The 22310-nt window shown below is 43.3% G+C and overlaps 1 long non-coding RNA gene across 1 annotated transcript; it reads left to right on the top strand.

The window, feature by feature from the left end:
- Nucleotides 1-7021: 7021 nt before the first annotated feature.
- Nucleotides 7022-17920, top strand: LOC118493853. Its single transcript, XR_004895886.1, has 3 exons — nucleotides 7022-7430; nucleotides 9834-9838; nucleotides 17907-17920. It is a non-coding gene; the product is annotated as an uncharacterized LOC118493853 (long non-coding RNA).
- The last annotated feature ends 4390 nt before the right edge of the window (nucleotides 17921-22310 follow it).

A 22310-nucleotide genomic window follows, 5' to 3' on the forward strand; every position in this document is an offset into this window, starting at 1 on the left:
GGTTTCTGCAGAACATCAAGACAAATCACAGAACAATGCAACCAAACAGGATGAATGTCAAATCACAACAAGGATACCACCAATTAAAAAAAAATAAGAGAGAACAAAGAATAAAAGAAAAACTTCAATGTTAGGTGATAAAAGATTACTGGTATAATACGACTTTAATGGCTACAGAAGTCAGATCTTGATGCAGGAGAAGAAATGTTTTTTTTTATGATTTAGGGTCTTTTGTGAGATGGCTTTGTATGCTGTTGTAGTTGTTTTTGTAGTGTTGCATGTTGCCTGGTCGACTATTATGCTCTGGGATGTGTTTGATATGTAACAAGAAAGCAACAACAGGAACAGAAAGCAACGGAATGCTGTACACTACTCAGTAACACTGCAGCAGTAGTCTCGCTTTGCCAGACCTTCCTCCACACCGCTGCGAAGGAGGGTCTGGCTAGTCCACACAGTATTTAGGGATGGGAAAAAAACGTGCTCATGTTTAAACCAATCACAATCGTCATATAAGCGCCGGATGGCGCAATGGTGCCTCTGCAAAATAGCCTCGGGAAGGAACTTGTTTTGGTGGAACGTGTACGTTCAAAAGTCGTGTAACAGAAAACTCGGATTGGACAGATAGTCTAGCTGTCTGGATTTACCCTGCAGAGATCTGAGGAGCAGTTAACCATAGTTCTCATGAAGCCACCAGAGTTTAGAATTACAACACAAAGAAAGCAGAAGGTGACGGACATCCGGCCGAAAATGAGGGACATCCGTCGGAATTTCCAGCGGTACCTGAAATATCCCGGGAATTAAATTGTATTAATTATATTGATATAGACTACTGCAGCAGTAACGGTGCAGGGGAAGTGCACATAGGGTGTATTCTGTAGAACACACAGTAATACTAAAGTGTTTTTTGAAATGAATAAAAACCATGAATGGTAACACACAACATTCAGATATCGAGGGTATTTTCAAACCTTTCAATATGTATATAAGTAGTATAATAAGTATCTCGACTTCCTGTAGGAATGTGTGATTAACTTTGATAAGTAACAATTAAATTATGTTGTATAGAATAACTTATTCTACAAACCATGTCCCATGTTTCATTAAGCAGGGCAAGGCAAGTTTGTTTTTATGGCGCTTTTCAACAACAAGGCAATTCAAAATGCTAGACATAAAGAGAAAGGTATTAAGGCAATTTCTAAAAGAAAAACAAGGCAATATAAAAATAAATGTATGAATATGATTTGAAAAGAGTAAAATAAAATGGAAGAATAAGTAAAAAATTTAATAGAACTGATTTTAAACAGGAGAATAAAAATCACAGTGCAGTTAATTGTGCAGTACAAGATATGAATGAATTCTTCCAAATTTAATTTGATAAAATGCTGTGGCAAACAGAAAAGTTTTATGCTTTAAGCTTGAGATTTTCTGGGAGTTTGCCCTGCACAAAATGCCACTTTATTGCAGAAGGAACTGTATTTATATTCATTTAGCCTTTAATTTCATGAGTGAATTCACTCATTAATTTTCTCTACCTCCTTCATCATGTTATGAAGTGGTCGGACTCTTTCCCAGCATGCCTTGAGTGGAAGGCAGAGAAACACCCTGGGCTGTAACCAGGGTGCGATTTGTGAAAAAAAAAAGGGGGGGGGGGGATCATGCACAACAAAACAAACCATACAAGAATAAAATCCCCCGTCCAATACCACCATGGATATAGAGCCACTCGGCCAGCCGTGCCAAAACACTTATTTATGCACTTCAATATTCAATGGAAAATAATCTCAAAATGAAATAGCACAACGTGGTGTCAACATGAAACACAGCGCTTTCAAGCCAGGCAGCGGAGTTCACTTAGCGGCGAAAATGAAATACTTTCACCCAGGAAATGCTCGAGAGTGTTTTACTCCAAACCACGATCTTTTACCTAAAGTTAACGAGTCGTTTTGGTTGCTTAACTTAACTGTCAGCGCAGCATGACACTCACTTTTTCTGGCTAAATTCAACTACCATGGCCCCTGAAAGGACCGCCATCTGGCGTTGCCTGTAGCCGGCTCACAGTCACCTATTGGCGGCTAAACAACTACCGATGGTAGCCGGCGTCCCGGAGATCCGTGGCAGCTAAATACAACCAGCAACTGCCGCTCAGATTTTATCGTTCTATGGCACTATAAATTGTTCACGTTAGAGCTTTACTTAGTTTAAAATACTTCTTTTTTAGGTATATAATATATGGTCTATTGGTGAAGTAGCATTGAGAACTTTGAGTACAGTTGAATACAGTTTAATAATAATAATAATACAAAATTCAGCAGAGGCAGGGATACGTAGATCAGAAAGGGGGAAATCCCATGCATCCCCCCAGCATATCACACCCTGGCTGTACCACCTACATTGACACGGCCTTTATTACTATGTATATCCAGAGTAAGGTAACATTTCAGTTAAAACATGAATACAATTTTATGTCACTATAACAAGAGGAGACTTGCAGATATAAAGCACTGTTGATAAAATGTAGATTAAATTCTTTTTTGCGCATTGCTTCATGTGGGATTAATGCCCGATTACGGGGCTGAACTCTGTAATCCTTCAGCCATATTACCCCTCAATTGGTCATCATCACGCTAATTGTGAACAGAGGCTTAGTGCTGCTGCTGGCCATGCTGGCATCAGTACCAGGAGCTGGAGGAAGAGCGCTACAGGTGCAGCTAAATAGGTTAATAAGGAGCACACTGATTAGTGATTAGCTCCTTAGTGGGTAAGAAAGACAAGTTTAAGTCTACTTGACTGGATTATGTTAACCCGGGGGGGGCGGGGGGTGGGGGGTGGATGCCTCTTGAACTTTAAGATGATGAAATTAAAAAATCTAGCTCCGTAACTTTCTTTAATGTCTACAATAATTAGCATCCTAATAGTAATTAGGGAAGTAATACTAATAGGCTAAAATAAAATCTCAAATACAGCATGATGTTCATTTTGTAAATAAGGGCTCCAATCCATCCATCCATCCATCCATCCATCCAGGGGGTCAGGTTGTGGGGGCAGCAGCTCCAGCAGGGGACCCCAAACTTCCCTTTCCCTAGCCACATTAACCTTGAACCCTTAAAAATAAATGGTCCCATTTATTTTTAAATATACACACACTAACCTGTCAATCAGGACAGAGGTGTAACAATGCTAACCATGGCACTGTGTACATTAAAATAGCCGTGAACTTGTTTTTAGGTGCTTTCCATGTTTTCGTCTTTAACTTTGACCCTCTCACTGTGTGTTTTCACTTCAGTCAAAGTACATTTTGGTCGCCTAAAATTGTCTTGTTCAGTGTTTGGTAGCACTTTGTAAACCAAGGCTAGCTAGCGCTAACGTTAGCTGCAACTTAAGGGAAAGTCTGCCGATTTTCTGTTCTGGCGGACATGCAGATGAATGGCGCCTGTACCTGGAAGTCCGCGTTTACCCGCCGGTAAACTCGCTTCAGAAGGGTTGTGGATTTTGTCCCCCATTTCTTCCATAGTAAGCATGGTCGTTATGAGCAGGAGGAATGATTACAGCAAGCAAAAAATATTTCAATGTACATATGGGCTTGCGAGTATTGTTTTAAGACAGACTTGAAAAATGCTGAGCCTCTCCTTCAACTAAATGTTTGAGTTGCCTAACCCTAAAAATACCTTACCCATAGTTGATTTAGCTTAACCACGATTGTTGCCTTACCTTAACCATGCTGTAGTTGCCATGTGCAGATATTGAAAAAAAAAACAAGAATTTTTAAAGTGGCCATATTATGCTCATTTTCAGGTTCATAATTGTAATTTGAGATTGTATCAGAATAGGTTTACATGGTTTAATTTTCAAAAAACACCATATTTTTGTTGTACTGCACATTGCTGCAGCTCCTCTTTTCACCCTGTGTCAGGTTTCTGTTTTAGCTACAGAGTGAGACCTCTCAACTTCTGTAACATCTTTGTTGTCAGTCGCACATGCGCAGTAGCTAGGTAAGGATTACATGAGCTAGCTAGCTGTTTCTCCAACTTCTGCCTGTATAAGGCAGTATTACCCCGGAGCCTTCTTCTAAACGAGGGCACACTTCCAACTTTGTGTAGAAAAGTAGTTCTATACAATTTATTTTGTAGATTAGGGTGAATTCGTGTGTGTTGTAGCAGTGTTTTGCTATTGAGAACGAGCTAGCATGCTAGCGCTAGCATGCTAACGGTTAGCCCCCGAGGCCCCTCGTTTCGGCTAGTGACATAGAAAGCCGTGCAGATTTTGACCAGTTCACCCGGAGACTGAAGGCAGGACACATTCAGAAACCCGTATCTTACTCAAAACAGCATGGATGGTTTTTTTAGTTTGTATGCATGTGGAAGCACCAGAGACACAAAATAACACCCCAAATCCCAGAAAGTGTTTTTTTCATAATATGGGCACTTTAAAACATTCAGTATTCTTAAACAAGGCACAACAAGGCAGAAATCAGCAAGAAAACTCTTAAAAGAAGTTGACTGAATTGCATTAGAAATAAGTGAAATTTTCTGACCCTATACTGACAAATTGACTCACTGACTCCCACAACTTTTTAGGGTGGATATATTTGTACAGTGTGGAGGTTGTCTTTGGCAAGGCTGTAGTTACATAAATCTATCAAATCATAATGAAAGCAGCAGGTTAAAGAGCAATATTATCATTTAATACCACCCTGCAATGGAGTCAGCAGACAGCTGAACAAAATTGCGGTGTTTTTTAGGAAAATGATTCAATTTCTTGCTTACAGTTCACCACCAAACTGATGCAATGGAGCCAGAGTGGACAGCTGAACAAATGCAGGAAGTTTTTTGGTCCATCAGAGTTTTCTATTCTATCTTTCACTTTTGCTGCACTCAAAATCATTTTACGCTGTGCTTGCCTGGAGGAAGTGGAAGGACCATCAGTATGCACTGTGGAGAAGTATACACTAGGAAGGCAGTGGGATGCTGAGAAACAGTGTGCGCTGAAAAAGGCTATTTACTGATTACAGGATTAGAGCGGCGGCAGGCGCTCAGATAGAAGAGACGACAGCAGGGGTGTCGGAGAATGATTAGACTGCCACTAAGCCAATTGGGGAAATGGGACTGCGGCCAAAAAGACATAAAGAAAGGCAGTAAGGGAGGGAGAGAGACATGGGGAAGGGAGATGAGTGAGGAAGGAGGAGCGGGATACACAAGACCAGACCAGATGGAAAAAGAGCTGGGATAAGCAAGAGAAAGAGAGGGATTTGACGACAGAATGAAAGCCATAACAACTGAGGATGAATGAGTGGATGGAGGACAACAAAAGAGGCCTGTGCAAAAGAGAGAGAGAGAGAGAATAAACGGAAGAGAGACAGAGACGGATCAGGGTGTCAAGGTGAAGGAAGAGAGCAGAGCTTCCACTGTTTTTTCCCCCACTATGTTCTTGCCAAACACCAAACGCTGCAGTCACCTTTCCGACACACTTTCCTCTCACGCCAATACAGTATGTCCTCCAGAACTATAGAACTGTGCAGGATGAAAAGACTGATTGTGGCCTGGTTTTCAAGGCGTACCAGCTCGCCTTTGCTTGCTTGTTGAGGTCAGAAAGCCTCTACATCCCATCTGTCATTTTGTCAGCAGGGGGTCAACTGTTAGGAGGGTTAGTCTCAGGACATACCGCAGAGTTTTGGGTGGGCGGCCATGGATATGGGTGCAAAAGTGAGGGTCTATATTTTGAAAAAATATGACTGCAATAAGTAATTCACTCCAATACCTGATTGACAACTGTTGTAGCTGTAGCTCTTGATACAGGTACATGTCTTACATATTTTACCTAGTTTCTCCAAACCCTGCACTGCTTATTAGTTCCCCTCAAGTTTGGCAAATCAAGAATTCGAATTTTTTTTAATCAAGATCCAGCTGATGCAAGTACTTTAGCTAAATGACTACAATTTAAGTGTATGTTGTTAAAGTAAAAAAAGGGTTATGTTATGTTTTAGCCAGCCTGAGGCATAGCTCGTTAAATGCTTTGTCGGGAATAAAATAATAGGTTTCCTTCAAATGGAGCCTTCTGGCAACTTAATCAATTCATTGTAAAAACTAAGACATCTTGCATTCACAGCTGGGCTACATGCCATTCCAATAGCACGACAGACTGTGTGCAAAGTCCCACAAGAACCATTAACTGTCATTTGTGTCCAAGTGGAGCAAATCTTAAAACTAATTAAGCTGCACCCCCATGACCAGAATGCGGAGACAAATTTTGCCATCGGGAGCGGGCGAATTGAGAATCGATGGCTGACAATTTCCAAAGTTCTGTCCTGAATTCAAGACGCGGGTGTGTACACGGGTGCAGAATCAATCACGGCAAATTGAGTGCTGCGTAAACAGGGATAGAGTGATTGACCAAAACAGAGTAATTCAGAGAGAGGGGAGCAAGCCAACCTTATTGGCGGCACACTCCATTCTTTTTGAGTTCTTGCCAGGGAAACAAACAGCCGGTGCCATTTCGAAAGGTTAGCGCAGTCTGCAAGGCACTGACACTGAAATGAAAAAGAAATTCCAGGCAAACAGCTAACTCGGAGATGCACAAGCATATGAGACATGTGGTGAGGAAAACAGCAGCATATGATTCTTCTATCTTTGCCTCTCCTTTGTCTGACATGCATTAAGTACAAATAAAAGCACTGATGAGGCAGACATGCACTATTGCACGCACGCACGCGCACACACACACACACACACACACACACACACACACACACACAAAGAGTGAGAATAATAATAATAATAATAATAATAATAATAATACATTTTATTTATATAATGCTTTTCATGGTACTCAAAGACACTTTACAGTAAAACCAGCACATACATCACATTAAAAACAGATAAGCAATAAAACCAACATAAAACAAGCATATTAGAAGCAATTAAAAACAATAACACCTGTAACTATCAGGTGAGAAATATAAGACTATTGTATGTGGAAAACTAATCTGAAGAGGTGTGTTTTGTGTCCAGGCCAGTACAGTCACGGATGTGTATGGGTAGGGAGTTCTAGATGGAGGGGGCTGCAATGGTGAAAGCTCTGTCACCCCAGGTACGGTGGTTGGTCCTGAGTGGTGGGGAGAGGAGGTTTGCATCAGAGGAGCGGAGGTTACGGAGGGGGCGGGGGGGGTTGTGGCGGTGAAGCAGGTCTGTGCGGTAGGAAGGAGCCTGGTTATGGAGGGCTTTGTGGGTGAGGAGGAGGACTTTAAACTGGATGCGTTGGGAAACAGGGAGCCAGTGGAGGTTCTGAAGGACGGGAGTGATGGGATCACGGGAACGGGTGTGGGTGAGGAGACGGGCAGCAGAGTTTTGGATATATTGGAGTTTATTTAAGGCTTTTGCAGGTGAACCACAGAAGATGCTGTTGCAGTAGTCAATTCTGGAAGTGATGAAGGAGGAGTTTCTGCAGCAGAGAAGGTGAGTGATGGGCGGAGACGGGCAATGTTTTTGAGGTGATAGAAGGCAGTTCTGGTTATTTGGTTGATGTGGTTTTCTAAAGTGAGGTTGCTGTCGAAGATGACTCCCAGGTTACAGATGTGTGGGGATGGAGACAGGATGGAGTTGTTGACAGTGAGACCGAAGTTATGGGTGTTCTTTGTGAGGGATTTCGGGCCGATGAGCATCAAGTCGGATTTATTGTAGTTGCGTCGGAGGAAGTTGGTTTGCATCTCGATGAGGCAGTTGGTCAGGGTGGAGGATATAGCTGTGGTGAGGGATTTTGTAGAGATGTAGATCTGGACATCATCGGTGTAGCAGTGGAAGTGAAGACCATGTTTGCGTATGATATTTCCGAGTGGCAGGATGTAAAGGATGAAAAGGAGAGGACCAAGCACCGAACCTTGGGGGACGCCTTGTGACAGAGGAGCAATGGAGGAGGTGCAGTTGTTGATGGGTATGAACTGTTGTTGAGATAGGAACGAAGCCAGGAGAGTGCGGTGCCACTGATGTTGCAGTAGGTTTCCAGTCGGGACAGGAGGATGGAGTGGTTGATAGTGTCGAAGGCTTCAGTGAGGTCAAGCATGATAAGAATGGAGAGGTGGCCAGAGTCAAATGGAGAGGAGGAGGTCATTGGTGACTTTGAAGAGGGCTGTTTCAGTGCTGTGTTGTGAGCAGAATCCAGATTGAAAAGGTTATTGGAGGAGAGGTGGGTTTTAATTTGGGCATCGACAACATGTTCCAGGATTTTTGATAGGAAGGGGAGGTTGGATATGGGTCGGCAGTTGGACATGGTGTCCGGGTTTAGACCAGGTTTCTTGAGGATGGGGGTGACTGATATTGAATTGGAGAGAGAAGCTGAGAGAGCAGATGAATTTAGTGAAGCTAATTACTAAAAGACATCTTGTCATGTCTCTTGCAATGTCTCTCATTTTCAGGCATCTCACCTTCAGGCATGTGCCGAGACAAATAGAGAGAAAAGAACTATGCATTTGTCTGTTGTAAAACTCAATCAGCAGGTAACACTAGCACCTGTCACAGGTGGTAGGAGTTAATTGTGATTGTAACATAAATGCGTGCATGTTCGGGCAGCATCTGGCGTGCTAATTTTCTGTTTATCTTATTTGGGTGTCAGCTCACACAATTTAAACGCCGTTATTTGTAACAATATCCATATTTCAGAGTACAAAGTTAATGTGATGTTTGCTTACTGGAATCGGACAGGCTCATTAGCCTCAACTGATGCTCAATGGGCAAAGTGTGGTTCCTTTTTGTTGTCTTCTCTTCCTGAGTCTGTTGTCTGTCAGTGCATAGTGCTGATTGGAGCCAGACTGCCATTTTTTCAACAAAAACGTGTGAAGGAAAGGGTAAGGGACGTGGGGATAAAGCCAAAACAATAACAGACGTTACAGAGCCTATTATCTGTGACCATCTGTGACCTATGTGTCTGATAATGGAGTGAGAGCTTCAGTTTGGAGGTTTTAAGTGCTACTTTGGCATTGTCTCTCAGATGTTTATTTTTACTGCCTAAACTGATGAACACATTGGAAAAACTGAAATGTCACCACAAACAAAAATGTGTCTGACAAAGTCACACTGAACTTCCCCTCTTATTTCCAGAGGAGAATTTCTAAGAATGAATGTAAAGAGAAAAGTGCAAATAAGTACAAAACTGTTCATCCCACAGTGCACTATACGCTCAGCTATTCTCTGTCCAATGTAGTAAATTATTGCTGCTTAAGCAAGGTGATGCCTGAAAGGAATACTTTACTCAAAACACACACACACACACACACACACACACACACACACACACACACACACACACACACACACACAAACAACCATTTGTTGCCGGCAGTGCTGGCCAAAATTTCTTTTAATCGCATTCTTTGCAGGCAGCTGATCTTCCAAATATGTCAAATGTATAAACAAACACAACTCCCATACCCCTCTCTGGGCATCATTGATAGGACAGCACTTAAGATAGAGTAATTTATTAATGCATGCACATTTTCACACACGTTTCTTTGCAGTAAAAAAGCAAAACATTTATAAATGTCCATAACCTAAAAGCTTATCAAAGTGCTTGCAACGCATAATCATAGAATTAAGCGTCCCTTCCTGTGCTCAGTCAGTTCTTCACTGCAATTAGAAAACTATGCTTTTAAAACAGCAACATACCACCAATAGCAATGGAGTGAAATGGTACGTAAAGATTCAATGACCACAGCCAGCTATTTTACTGAAAGACCTTATGACTCCTGTGGCTACAGCTGTAAGTAATGCTGTAAGCAATGCATCTCTTTATGGCACATTCTAAGTGTTGGCTGTATATTGAAAACTAAGCAGACAACCACAATGGAGTCAAAGTAGCACACGCTGCACCATCTATTGGTAATTCAGTCTATCCCTCTGCTCTGTGCATAAACAGTAGCTCCTCATAAGGTGCAGTTAAAAAGGAATTTGTGTTAACTCATTATTAACGTGTTAATTTTGACAGCCCTAATTTGAATATATTTAATGAAGGTCACCATGATTTGTTTAATTACTCCTTCATGTTTGACATGCGAACTGAGTCTAATGCTGTTAAAGACCCTGAGAACTTGATTTCAGAATTTAAGTATGTTTCTGTAATATTAAATTTTCATGACTAAATAAGCAACAATCAATGTTAAAGTTGGAGAAAACATTCTTAATTACTCAACAAGACTGATACTGCTTTTCCGCTGCATGGTACGGCTCAAATAAACTCTACTCGGCTCACTCTTTGGTGGTTTTCCATTGACTAAAGTTGTGGATAGTACCTGGTACCACCTCAGGCAAGGTTCCAAGCGATGAGCTGAAACTAGAAAGACCACTGATTGAGAATTGTCACTAGCACGACACGGGACATCCTGTACAAACCCGTGATTTTTAAATAGCCAAGCTACCATCAATAACAACTGCAGTTTGTTTATTCACTCGACCCAGACTTTTAAAAATGGCAGCCCTGCAAAACTACACTGTACACTACGCCGTTCAATTGATGACGTTCCTCTGTTTGGTTGCCGTTGAAAGGATTCAGTGAGTATTGTGTTAAGGATGATGTCATGGCAGTTTCACACGGCGTCGCTATGGTGAGAATCCTACCAACACTGGAAAAGAGCAGAGCCATGCCATGTAGTGGAAGCATGGCGTAAGAGACTACAGCCATGCAAGCAGCTCTGTGAGGCTGTATTTAAGGGTGCCATGTCATTTCTCTGATACTCCATTGTTCCGACCTCTCAATAATCCGAAAAATTCTAATGTCAGCATGCTAGCATTCTCACAATGGTAAAGCTAACAATGTTTGGCACGTATAATGTTACTATGTTCACCATCGTTAGGGCGTTTGTTCTGGTCCGAATCAGTTGATGACTTTTTTAAACTTAAAGCATTTTCCTTTTGGTTAGTGAATATTTCTGACTGCGGTCCAGCTAGCTGTCTCTCGCATCTCCATGGTCAAACCAGCTTATTTCATTTCAAGAATGTTCCAGAAATTGCTTCATGAGCAACGTTCCTACATCTGCTCTGCTCGCTGAGACTTTGCGCTGCTCTGCCTCTGTCTGTTACCAACTTTAACTGCCGCTGGTTTGACCACGGAGATGCGTGTGAGGACTAGCGTGACCGCACTATATTTCTGTGAGAAACATTGCCATGCCCTTCTCTGGCTAGCTGCTACTATTTCTACTCATTGACTGTAAATATTAATGGACAAAGCATCCGGTTCGGCGAAGTGCTGCAAATGCTGAAGTGCCTTAAACCTGCATTCTATCTGAATTCCAGCAGGGGGCAACACGTGCGGTTGCAAAAGGAGGTCGGTTTCTGTAGAAGTCTATGAGAAAGTGACCTACTTCTCACTTGATTTATTACCTCAGTAAACATTTTCATAATGAGTTTATGGTCTCAATCGCTAGTTTGAAGTCTTCTGCAACACACAATAATGTAAATTTTTTGAATTATGGTCTCGTTGATTTTAAATATCGGCGATAAAGCAGGGGGTGTTTTATCGCTATGATGTGATTGCCAGTGAAAGTGTGTAACGTAACGTAATGTAGAGTGTAAGGGCTCCTCCCTCACTCCTCCCTCTCATCTAAAATCGTCACATCCGCAACCAGGATGGCTGCGCCCGTAATGGCAAACTCGACGACTCATAGCAGATCTCCACAAACCAATGGGTGACGTCACACATGCTCTATCCATTAATATTAACAGTCTATGCTTCTACTATGCAAGCTGCTACAGTGTGTGTGCTCTGCCGCATTGCAGATTGCAAAGCAGAGCTGACTACAGGAGTAGTTTAGCTCAAGCTTGCGAAGTACACCTGGTAGTTGCGTCAGACCCGCACCAAGGGGGTTAACGCTCCAGGGTTGGATTCACCCGAACTAAACAAGGCAGGTGAGAAAGTGCCCTTAGTTTAGCATGTTAGCTTGCTAACATTTGCTAATTAACAGCTGAGGCTGATGGGAATATCAGTTTTTCATGTATTTGGTCGTAAACCAAAATATTATGTATGGACTAATTAATATTTATTTATTATAACGTTAATTACGTTATTATGAATTAAGGTAATTTAATTGACATTGTGTGTAGCAGATTATACGGCAATTCAATATCTGTCAAGGCCTTTTTACTAAAAAACAGTGATGCTAAAGAAAAAGTCTAGTTGGATTCATCCTCTGGGGACCATGAAAGTCTGTACACAATGCCACTGTGAGCCATCCAATATTTTATTAGCATTGTTGAATAGAAGCCTATATCATTTTGGACCAAAGTGGTGAACTGACCAAATTACCATCTCTGGAGCCACGCTGCTCAGCTAATCTGCTTCTTTCCGACTTTGCCTGTGTTATTTGATGATATTTGCTTGCCAGTGGCTGGCAACATGAGCAGACAACCCTACAACTATCATCATATATCACATGCTGATTCCAATATTGCCGTGAGCTGACCATCAACTTCAAACCGGGGAGGAAAGCAAGGACAAAAACACATATTTCTTGTAAAAAACTAACAAAAGTGTTCTAACTTTGATGTTATTAACTTCAATAACAAGTCGTATAGTTTTATTCCTCAGCTCCAATTTCACAGATTGACTGATGATAAAGCCTCTAGTGCTTGTGAGGCAGTTTCACCTTCCTTGGTGCACAGTGAAAATGTCAAACCAGTTACATAACGTGAACGCAAATTATTTACTGAGATTATGAGGTTTGACTTTCCTATTTTAACGTGCCAATGAACTGAGAGGTGGAAGAATGAGGCATATCATTCCACTGGCAAAGGATACAGAGCCACCGTATTCAGCAGCGCACCATGAGTGGAAAGAGCGGTATTGTCTGTCTGCTGGGGGTGTCGGCCCAGCCAGTAGTTTGCCTGAGGTCGGAGCACATTGCACTCTCTCGGAGCAGCAGCAACACAACTGCTGCCATTGTGCCCTAATGGACTGCTGATGACTAAGACCTTCTGCTCAACCCGACGAGGACACGGTGGGGCGGAGAGGGTGGTGGTGGTGGTGGGGGGGGTGATGTTTGTGTGTGTTCGACTTTAACTTTTTGTGGATGAGGGAATCAAGGAGACAGAGGACATCCAACTCATAAAAACCAAAATGGTAATGAGAGAGGCGCTGGGCGGCGGCGGGGTGTGGGTGGGGGGATGAGCTGAAGTAGATGGCTTTGAAGAGGAGTTAAGTGTGATGGAGGAAGGGTCCCAGGAGAGGAAAAGAGAGAGACGGAGAGAGCAGGGAAGGCACGGTTGAAAAGGAAGGAGGGATGTAAGAGGGGAATAAAAACACAGAATGAGAGAAAAAGATGTTCTTTCCACCCATACGAATTAAGCTGTCTGTGTCGGTGAGGTAATGTTCCATAAGTCACATCCATTAGCCAACAACTGATTCTGCACAAATGCTACTCTTTCCCGCTACCTTTACCAAAACAAGGTGAGAGTTGTGCAGTTTTCATATGGGGATGGGGATTAAGGGAGCTCAGGTAGCTGTTTGGAGCAGAGAGAAACATCTAGAAACTTAATGTTCCCTCTACTTCTTTGTGAGAGAGGCAGCGAGATGAATCGCTCGGTAACAAACCGAGACAAGCGTCGAACGAGGGGAGATGAATCTGCAAACAAATCTGCCAACAAATATAGCTCCCTAAAACTTGTGAGAAAAAGAGAGGTAGAGTGGGAGATGGGAAATAGGAGAAAAGGTGCTTATCAAATGTATTTGCCGTGTGCTTATCATAACACGTGTCTAAAAGCTCAAAACACGCTTGGTAATGTAGTGTAGCCGCCGGAGAAAGGGAAGAGAAACAGGGAGAGGCAAAAATTGAGTCCCATCTTTAATGAACAAGCTTGAATGAAATGAGGAGAGGATACAGATGGAGATGCTGATTTAAATGAGAGATGACAGCTACAGTGGGGAAGCTGCAACCGCAAATAGGGAGGACGGTTAATGAGCAGGGGGGGAAAAATAATCCACCATCCGATGAAAACGTGATGTGTGAGAAGTGGAAAAACTCGAGGGTGGATGATTGCTCATCACACCCCGTTTGATGCCCAGCATGGCCAAAGCATGTTATTAGCCACATGATGCTGATCTGCGGTGATGGATTACACTTGACACCAACTCCTTTTTGCTCTGTGATGTCACTCATATACCTCCCATGACACCAGAACTTTTTTCTCCCTCTCTTTTCATTTCCCCACTGCAGCGACTCCGCTGAGTCAAATTGACGGGCCTAAAGTAAAGTCAGAGAATGTCATCTTTGAACTTGGACTTGACAGTAAGTAATGGAGACCGTTTCTGTACGAGAGTGGCGAATCAACTGAGAGCGAGCAGCTGAAGGGAAACACAGACTAAGAGCGAGGGAGAGAAAGAAAGAAAGAAAGAAAGAAAGAAAGAAAGAAAGAAAGAAAGGAGAGAGAGGGAGAGTTGAAGAGGCTCAGATCAAACGCCCCTCCCCGCCCGGGGATGTGCTGACTGGCAGAAAGCGACCGCCAAGGGAGGAAGGAGGTAGGGAGGGAGGGAGGAAAGGAGGGAGTAATGGGGGATTGGGAGGGTCAAAACAGAAGGGTAAAAACCGAGGGAGGAGGTGGAAACAGAGAGACAGTCAACCTCTGTGACAAAAAGTGACAAAAGAGTACAGTAGTTAATCCCTATTTATGTTTATTTTCTTAGACAAGTTCGCAATCATGAAACAGTAATTTGTTCAACATCACTGGATTTAAGGGCTTATAGATATAAACTCTTTTGCCTTCAGACATGGTCGGTGGACATAATGTTTGCCTGTTTAAGGTAACATTTATGACCTGTGATCAAATCTCTATTTTATGCTTGTTTAGTTGTCGGATAGTCTATATCGATGGAATTGTTCAGGTGCCGCCGGAAATTCCGCCGGATGTCCCTCATTTCGGCCGGATGTCCGTCCCCTTCCTCTTTCTTTGTGTTGTCGTTCTAAACTCTGGTAGATTTCTGAGGACTATGGTTAACTGCTCCTCAGATCTCTGCAGGGTAAATCCAGACAGCTAACTAGACTATCTGTCCAATCTGAGTTTTCTGTTGCACGACTAAAACAACCTTTGAACGTACACGTTCCACCAAAACAAGGTCTTTCCCGAGGCTGTTTTGCAGAAGCACCGTTGCTCCGTCTGGCGCATAGCGCCGCCAAAGACGATTGTGATTAGTTTAAAGAAATGGCAATAAACCAGAGCCTGTTTTTTCTCCCATCCCGGAATACTGTGTGGACTCGCCAGACCTTCCTCCGCAGCGCTGTGGAGGAAGGTCTGGCAATGTGAGACTAGTTGTCGGACAACAGACGCAGTATGTGAATGAGAGCAACTAAAACAAAGTGGAGGTGATGATGGAGAGCAGCAAGGACAGATCAGAGGTTTAATCTACTGACTCTCGGCAAAGTAACTAGGCAGTGTGTCCCACGCTTAAGCTAGGTTCACGGTTGCCGTGGTGATCCTGTGTCCAGCGCAAAGGCTCCGCAAGTTGCCACGGCGCGTGGTCGTGCACACCTGAGTTTATGGAACCTCGGCGCACGCTGCATGGTCGGCTGGGAAAACTGGCCGAGCAGGTTCGCCCATACCAAGACCCAACGCATTCTCATGAACAGGTTTGCATGATATTGTACGAAAAGTTATGCACACTAAAACATATGATATCATACGAAAACTAGGAGACTGCCGGCTGGTCACGTGACATCAGCTACAGAGCGGCAGTTGCTAGCTGTTTAAGCCACTACAGAGCTTTGCGACGCAGCTACAGACCTCCGTCACAGCTCGGTCGTATCAGCAGCAGTTAGTAGATGTGTTTAGCCGCTACAGAGCTCTGCAACACTGGCAACGGGGCTCTGTCAGGTCATGGGTAGTTTAGGTTTAGTTACCCGAGAATAGGTGAGCTGCCGGTCATTTTCGGAAGAAAAAGTGAGCGTTATGCTGCGACGTAAGTTAAGTTTAGGTACCAAAACGACTAGTTAAGTTTAGGAAAAAGACCGTGGTTTGTATTGTAACACTCCCAGAGAACACACATTTCTTGGGTAAAAGTCTTTTGTTTTCCCCGGGAAACGAACTCCGCTCCCTGGCTTGAAAATCCTGTGTGTTAATGCCCACCCACCCCGACTACCTCCCAATGCCGTCAGCCGCGTTCTTATACAGCAGCAGTCAATGTGGTGCACACAGCAAATAAAAAAACGTGGAAATCATACGAATTACAGTACTTATCTTTTCGTAGCTCTTCGAACATATGGTTCATGATAACAGGCTGACAGACCACAAGGAGTTGAATGGCTAACATGGTCTCACGGCAGTTCGTGAAATTGTCACGTTACTTTTTAATCTATTGATTTATGTACAAGAACACGTTTATCTCGTTTCTTTCGTGGTGGCCAGCACGAAATGGGAACCATCTATACGGAGGTTGGGTTTAGGAAAAGATGAACGGGGAAAGCAAATGTCACACCCCGGGACACGATCCGTGGTCTCTGGGGGACAACAACGGGACGGTGGAGGTTGGGTTCAGGAAAAGGAGAACGGGGAAAGGACGCGTCACACGCCAGGAGACGGCCGGGGGGATGCGCGACAATAACGGGATGGTTGTGTTTTGGAAAACAACAACGGGGAAACAAAACGCCACACGCGGGCCACGATCCCCGGTATCCAGGGTGAAAGTCCTGTGTTGTTTGACCCATCCACCACCCCAACCACCCTCCTTACGCGGATTTTCGGCATGTCATACTACTCGCAACCGTAGTCATGCTGTGATCACGACATATGCTTCCCATTGAAATACATTAGTTTACATTTTCGTGCTGGCCACCATGAAAAAAACGAGAAAAACGTGCCCGTGTACACAAATCAATAGATTAAATAACGTGACCATTTCACGAACTGCCGTGAGACTGGGTTGGAATGATGTTAAATATGTGGTAAGAGAGAGACACCACACTGGAAAAAGAAGCATTTTGCTGGAGGGTTTAGAAAAACATGAGATCGCTTTGTCAAAACTTAAAAATGGCCTCATGGAAAGAGTGTTCATATCATCGAGAGGCAGACAGTAGTATCGACTTGGAGATACTACTGTCAGACCTAATGATTAGAGTACACAAATGCAGTGTTTGGCATTATGTCGGTGTTCACCATGGATGTGTTTACTACTATGTGTTTACTTTAGCCAGGCAGGCTGCTTTCCTTTACTTCCGCTCTCCACTTCTTCGCTACTACTTCTTGCTTATTTGCAGATTATTTTTTTTTTTGTACATTTTTTGTACACCACCCTGGCATTCCAGAGGGTACGGCAACAATCAATGCATTACGCATAAACGCATGCTCGTAGCTCACATGACATCTATGGAGGCCCGCGCCAGGGTGTCTTACGCGGGTATAACAAAACTTCAAGCCAATTATACTGTATACAACATATCGTCGCTGTCGGGCAGAAACCTTGTATCTCCATATTTCGTCATTTTACTTTCTTTTCACAAATCAATGCCATTGTTTAGCCTTCACATCTGTCTGTGGGATATACAAATATTTAAACAGTGATGAGGCGAGTGACGAGGATATGGACTCAAATGCTAGAGATGCGACAGGATGTCATTCACTGTGAATTGAACCTGAATAACCACAGGGATTAGGACTGCACGATATTTTGTTCACATCACAGGATGTGCGATGTTAACGCTACACCTTTTTTGCAGCTTGAAAGGAAAGTAAAGTTTACTTTTACTTTTACACCTATCTCCTTTTACATGATTGTTACCGGCCGACCCTTCCCCTTTAAAGGACAATTCCGGCGCAAAATGAAACTAGGCGTTAATAACATGTATACCGAGTGGAACGTTCTCTGGGATATATTTTCATGCTAATCGAATGTGTCTCTAGCTTTAAACAAGCTACCGCAAACCGGTGGTTAGCTGCTAACGCTAGCTTTCGGGGCAGAGGGTAAATACAGTAAAAGGGTAAAAACAGTCACGACGCACGCCGTGCAACCAGTAACCAGTAACATAGCTCAAACACAGCGTTCGTGATTCGACTGCTTATGACAGATAAACATGAACGCTACTGTCTTTATAATCTATCTTTTTAATAACCTGTCTGTACACTTACAAAGTTCTCAATGCTTCGGTTTACATGTAGGGATCCTCATTATGCTACCGTTGAAGTGTGGTGCTATTTTGAGCCTTGTTAGTAGAGTTTAGATTCTCGGCCCGACCCGAGTTATTTTCCGCCACTATCCCGGGCCAGACCCTTGATCAAGCAATTTTTTTAATTTTATTTATTTATTTTTTTTATCCATTACCTTATTATCCTAATTGGGTGGGGAGAAAGCTATGCCATAATCAGAAATATTATAAATATATATATAGGCTATATAAAAGTAACAAATGTGTACAAAAGTTAGGCTGCAGTTACAAAATGCAGCACGTGTCATGCGCGGAGTCTCCTCCTCTCGCACGCATCACACTGGGAGCTTGAAGATGTAAAGAAAAAAAGAAAAACAGGAGAATTAACTTTGAGCAAGTGTGGAGGAAAGTCGGAGGTATGGAAGCAGTTTAAACAAGTTGTGGGCAGTGACAACAATATGGTGTTCATCATTGTTTCTTTTTTTTACGTTTCTTCATTCGGATCCACTTGCGATCCGTTCCATTCTGAATAAACAAACAGCGCAGTTTACAGGCTTCGTCCTTGTTGCATTATTCTAAACAGTTCAAACAACTGAATTGTAGTTGAGAACATCAGTTATAACGGCCCACGTGTTAAAGAAGTGTCGGGTTTAAATCGGGCTCGGGCTCATAATGTTACAGTCATAATGTTACTGTCATACAGTTAATGTGTCGGGCCGAGCCAGTCTCGGATGCAACGTGCTCGGGCTCGGGTAGGTTCGGGCTTGATTTTTTTGGGCCGATCTAAGCTCTACTTGTTAGTGGTATAAAGAGAACGTTTGACTCAGTACACAATGTTATTAACCCCCTGGTTCATTTTGCGCCGGAATTGTCCTTTAAGACAGGTGGCCAATGTAAGCAACGTGTGAATGTGACGTAACCATAGGCGTAGATTACAGGGGGGATGGGGGGGTTACAACCCTTAAATAAAGTCATTTGCACCATAGCTTGATGCAGAAAAGGCACAAATTGTTGCAGAAAAATTCATCAAAATGCAGAACATGATGTGTTTGACATTACAAAATTTCAATTTTGCTCAAAAGTGGAGATCGCAAACCCCCTTAATGTTGAACCCAACGTTACGCTGGACGATACGTTTGTCCGACGGGGTTTGTAATGGGAAGTGAGGCTCTCCAATGTGTGGAAAAGCACTGTAAGCGGCAGCTGCCCCTGACACAGTGGTGCACATTATTTTCCATGTGTAGTGAAGCTACAGTAGTCAGTGTTTTATGTTTGCTGCAAAGACAAACCACAATCACCTGATTAATGCAACGTTACTTATCGCAATGTCTCCCGGCCATTTTTTAACCGCGGAGTTGCCAGAAAGCTGCTACCAGCCAGGCTAAAGCTAATATAATTGTTTATCAGTGTTTTAAGCCCCCAACGTCTCCTTCCAGGCAGCGCTGCCTGGAAGGCACGATGATTAGGCAATGGTTATGGTTATGGTTAAGGTTAGGGTTAGGGTTAAGGTTAGGTGCCTTGAAGTCAACGGTCACAGCGTTGCCTGGAAGGAGACGTTGGGGGCTTAAAACACCATCGAGCAATATAGTTAGCCTTAAGAATCAAGGGGTCTGTCCCAACCAACGTTATGGTTCAGAGCCTAGAAGCTGGACACATAACCCTAATCTACAACAGCAGTCTGTGTCTGATATAACCTCATTTACACTGATAGAAGTGTTCTTGGATGCACAGAGTGTGTTGCTAGTGCTCTGCATGCACAGCCAACCACCAATCACAATCAATCTTGATCAATTTATCTAACAAACAAGCGTGTAGTCACAGCACTTACTTGCTTTGGTGTTTGTAAAGCATTAAAGTTCAACAAAGAATTGTTCGCATCAGCCCAGTAGTCGAGGATGATTTATTATTTCCAAATAGAGCAATTTATGTCATCTTGTAAAAATTACAGTCTTTTTACATATCGCAATATATATCGCAGGGACAAAAAATATCACAATGTCAGTTTTTTCCAGTATCGTGCAGCCCTAACAGGGATATTTAGTTTGTTAATTTTGTTGCTTTCTACTGAACTCAAATTTGTAGTAAGTATTTCAAACTAAATACTGTAAAAATATTTAGTTAGTCAGTCAGGCAATCAGTGGCTTCAGAGAGCCACCGGGACTTGAATAAAAATGATGGAAACACATCATAAGGCCTGTACTGTATACCGGACCTGTAGACAGAGATCTTAACAAAACAACCTGACAATGCTGGTGAGGGTGAATAGTTTGTAAATGTAAATGGCATTTTTCAAAGTTAGCCAGCTTAGCATGGATCTAGTCTATGCTTGACAGCTCTTCTCAATCGCTTTAGGAAACTTGCCCCATGTAGCATAAAAGCACCGTGTCATGGAGGCAGGACCCAAGGTAGCAGGGGAGAGTAGGGGGAGGGAGAGGAAAGAAAAGGGGGGAGAGACAGTCAACGGAAAGGCTATTATACATTTTTCATTAAGTTTCCAGGCACTAAGCCACATCAAAGCCTCTCAGAGATAGAGGGGAGGGAGGCAGAGAGAGAGAGAGAGAGAGAGAGAGAGAGAGAGAGAGAGAGAGAGAGAGAGAGAGAGAGCGAGAGTGAGAGAAGGAGAGAGAGAGAGAGAGAGAGAGAGGAAGAGAGCGAGAGAAAGAGAGAGAGAGAGGGAGAGAGCGAGAGAGAGAGAGAGAGGGAGCGAGCGAGAGAGAGAGAGAGAGAGAGAGAGAGAGAGAGAGAGAGAGAGAGAGAGAGAGAGAGAAGTAGACACAGGATGTTCTAATTAACTTCACAGTCGCTTGCGCTCCCCCCTTCTCTGTCTCACACACACTCACTCTCTGTGTATATGTGTGTCTCTACCCTGCCCACTGTCTGTATGCGGGCCTTGTAAATTTATCACGACACCCCCCATCTAAAAAAGAAAAAAGGTTGGGAGTTGCATCTCATGTAAGGACGGATCAAGCGGCAAAAAAAAACAGGGAGGACCGGGGGGGTTTGGGAGACAGAGCGGGAAGGGGAGGGGATGGGAGGAGGGGGCGGGAGCAGACGATCAGAGAGAAGGGGAAAGGAGCCCTGAGGTGTTGCTGCTGCCACACCCGGGGAACAGGAAGAGAGGAGGAAAGACCCGCCCTTTCCACCTCTGTGCTATCTCGTGGTGCATTCAGGTCATATGGGGAAAATGCGAGACACGAGCTGCAACTTCCACAGCTTTTCAGGACAAACTCTTCTCCCGGCCTCTGAACTCTGCAGCTCCAACAATAAAAATGCTTGTTGTTCAGCAAGGGGGGGTGTGCGAGAGCAGAAGAACACTTATTCTAGTTTATGTAGTTGAAAATGTTTCTGTTCCTGTAAAACAAAGTTATTTCTTTAATTTAATGAGCGTAAAAAGCTTATCAAAAGCAACAAAAGTCTATCTTTAAGTAATTTCAACAACTTTTCCCACAGTTCTAGGGGGTAGGACCCTCGTTCCTTCTCTCACCATTCCTTTCCCACATGGAATGAGTCAACAGGAAGTTGAGTGTGCTCTTCACATTGAGCAAATTATAGACTGACTTGTCATCTTAACAGCATCGCTGAGCTGTTCGTCTACTGCCAGAGTGCCGACGGAAATCAACCCCAATGCAAAAGAGAGTAATTACATGCCTCTGTATAGGAGTGCATCTGGCGAGAGAGAAAAAAGTGAAATCAAATTAATGTGGGAAAGAGAAAGATAAACAGAAGTATGTCGTTAATGTGAGTAGTGATGGTTTCCCTGTGAATACGTTGCGATCAGCGATCAACACGGGCAGCAACAGTACGGTACAGATTGTGTGGAGCAGGGACAGAGTCAGTGCCTTGTTTAAACCACGGTGATTTGCAGCGCAAGCATGAGACAGTAGTGGCACAACTGTTTTTAATAGTAAAAACACCCACATAAGTAGGGCTGGGTAGTGAATCCAACACTTTTTAGGCACCGACCGAATTACCCCCATAGTACATACGGCAAGAGTGTAATCTACCAGTTAGCTCCGCTGGTACCTAAGCGTATGGGGCTCTGGATACGTCACCCCGTGTATTGTTGTGATTGGTCGTAGTGTTATCCAATGGCGTGCAGTGAGATTTTCAAATGCATGTTTGGTGCCGCCCCTCGAGTTGGGCCATTTTCATTACTCATTGCCAGACCCTTAATCTTTCGGATTTTGGTCTGGATTTCCATGTTGCA

The sequence above is a fragment of the Sander lucioperca genome, chromosome 2, assembly GCF_008315115.2.
Source record: "Sander lucioperca isolate FBNREF2018 chromosome 2, SLUC_FBN_1.2, whole genome shotgun sequence".
Taxonomy (NCBI): domain Eukaryota; kingdom Metazoa; phylum Chordata; class Actinopteri; order Perciformes; family Percidae; genus Sander; species Sander lucioperca.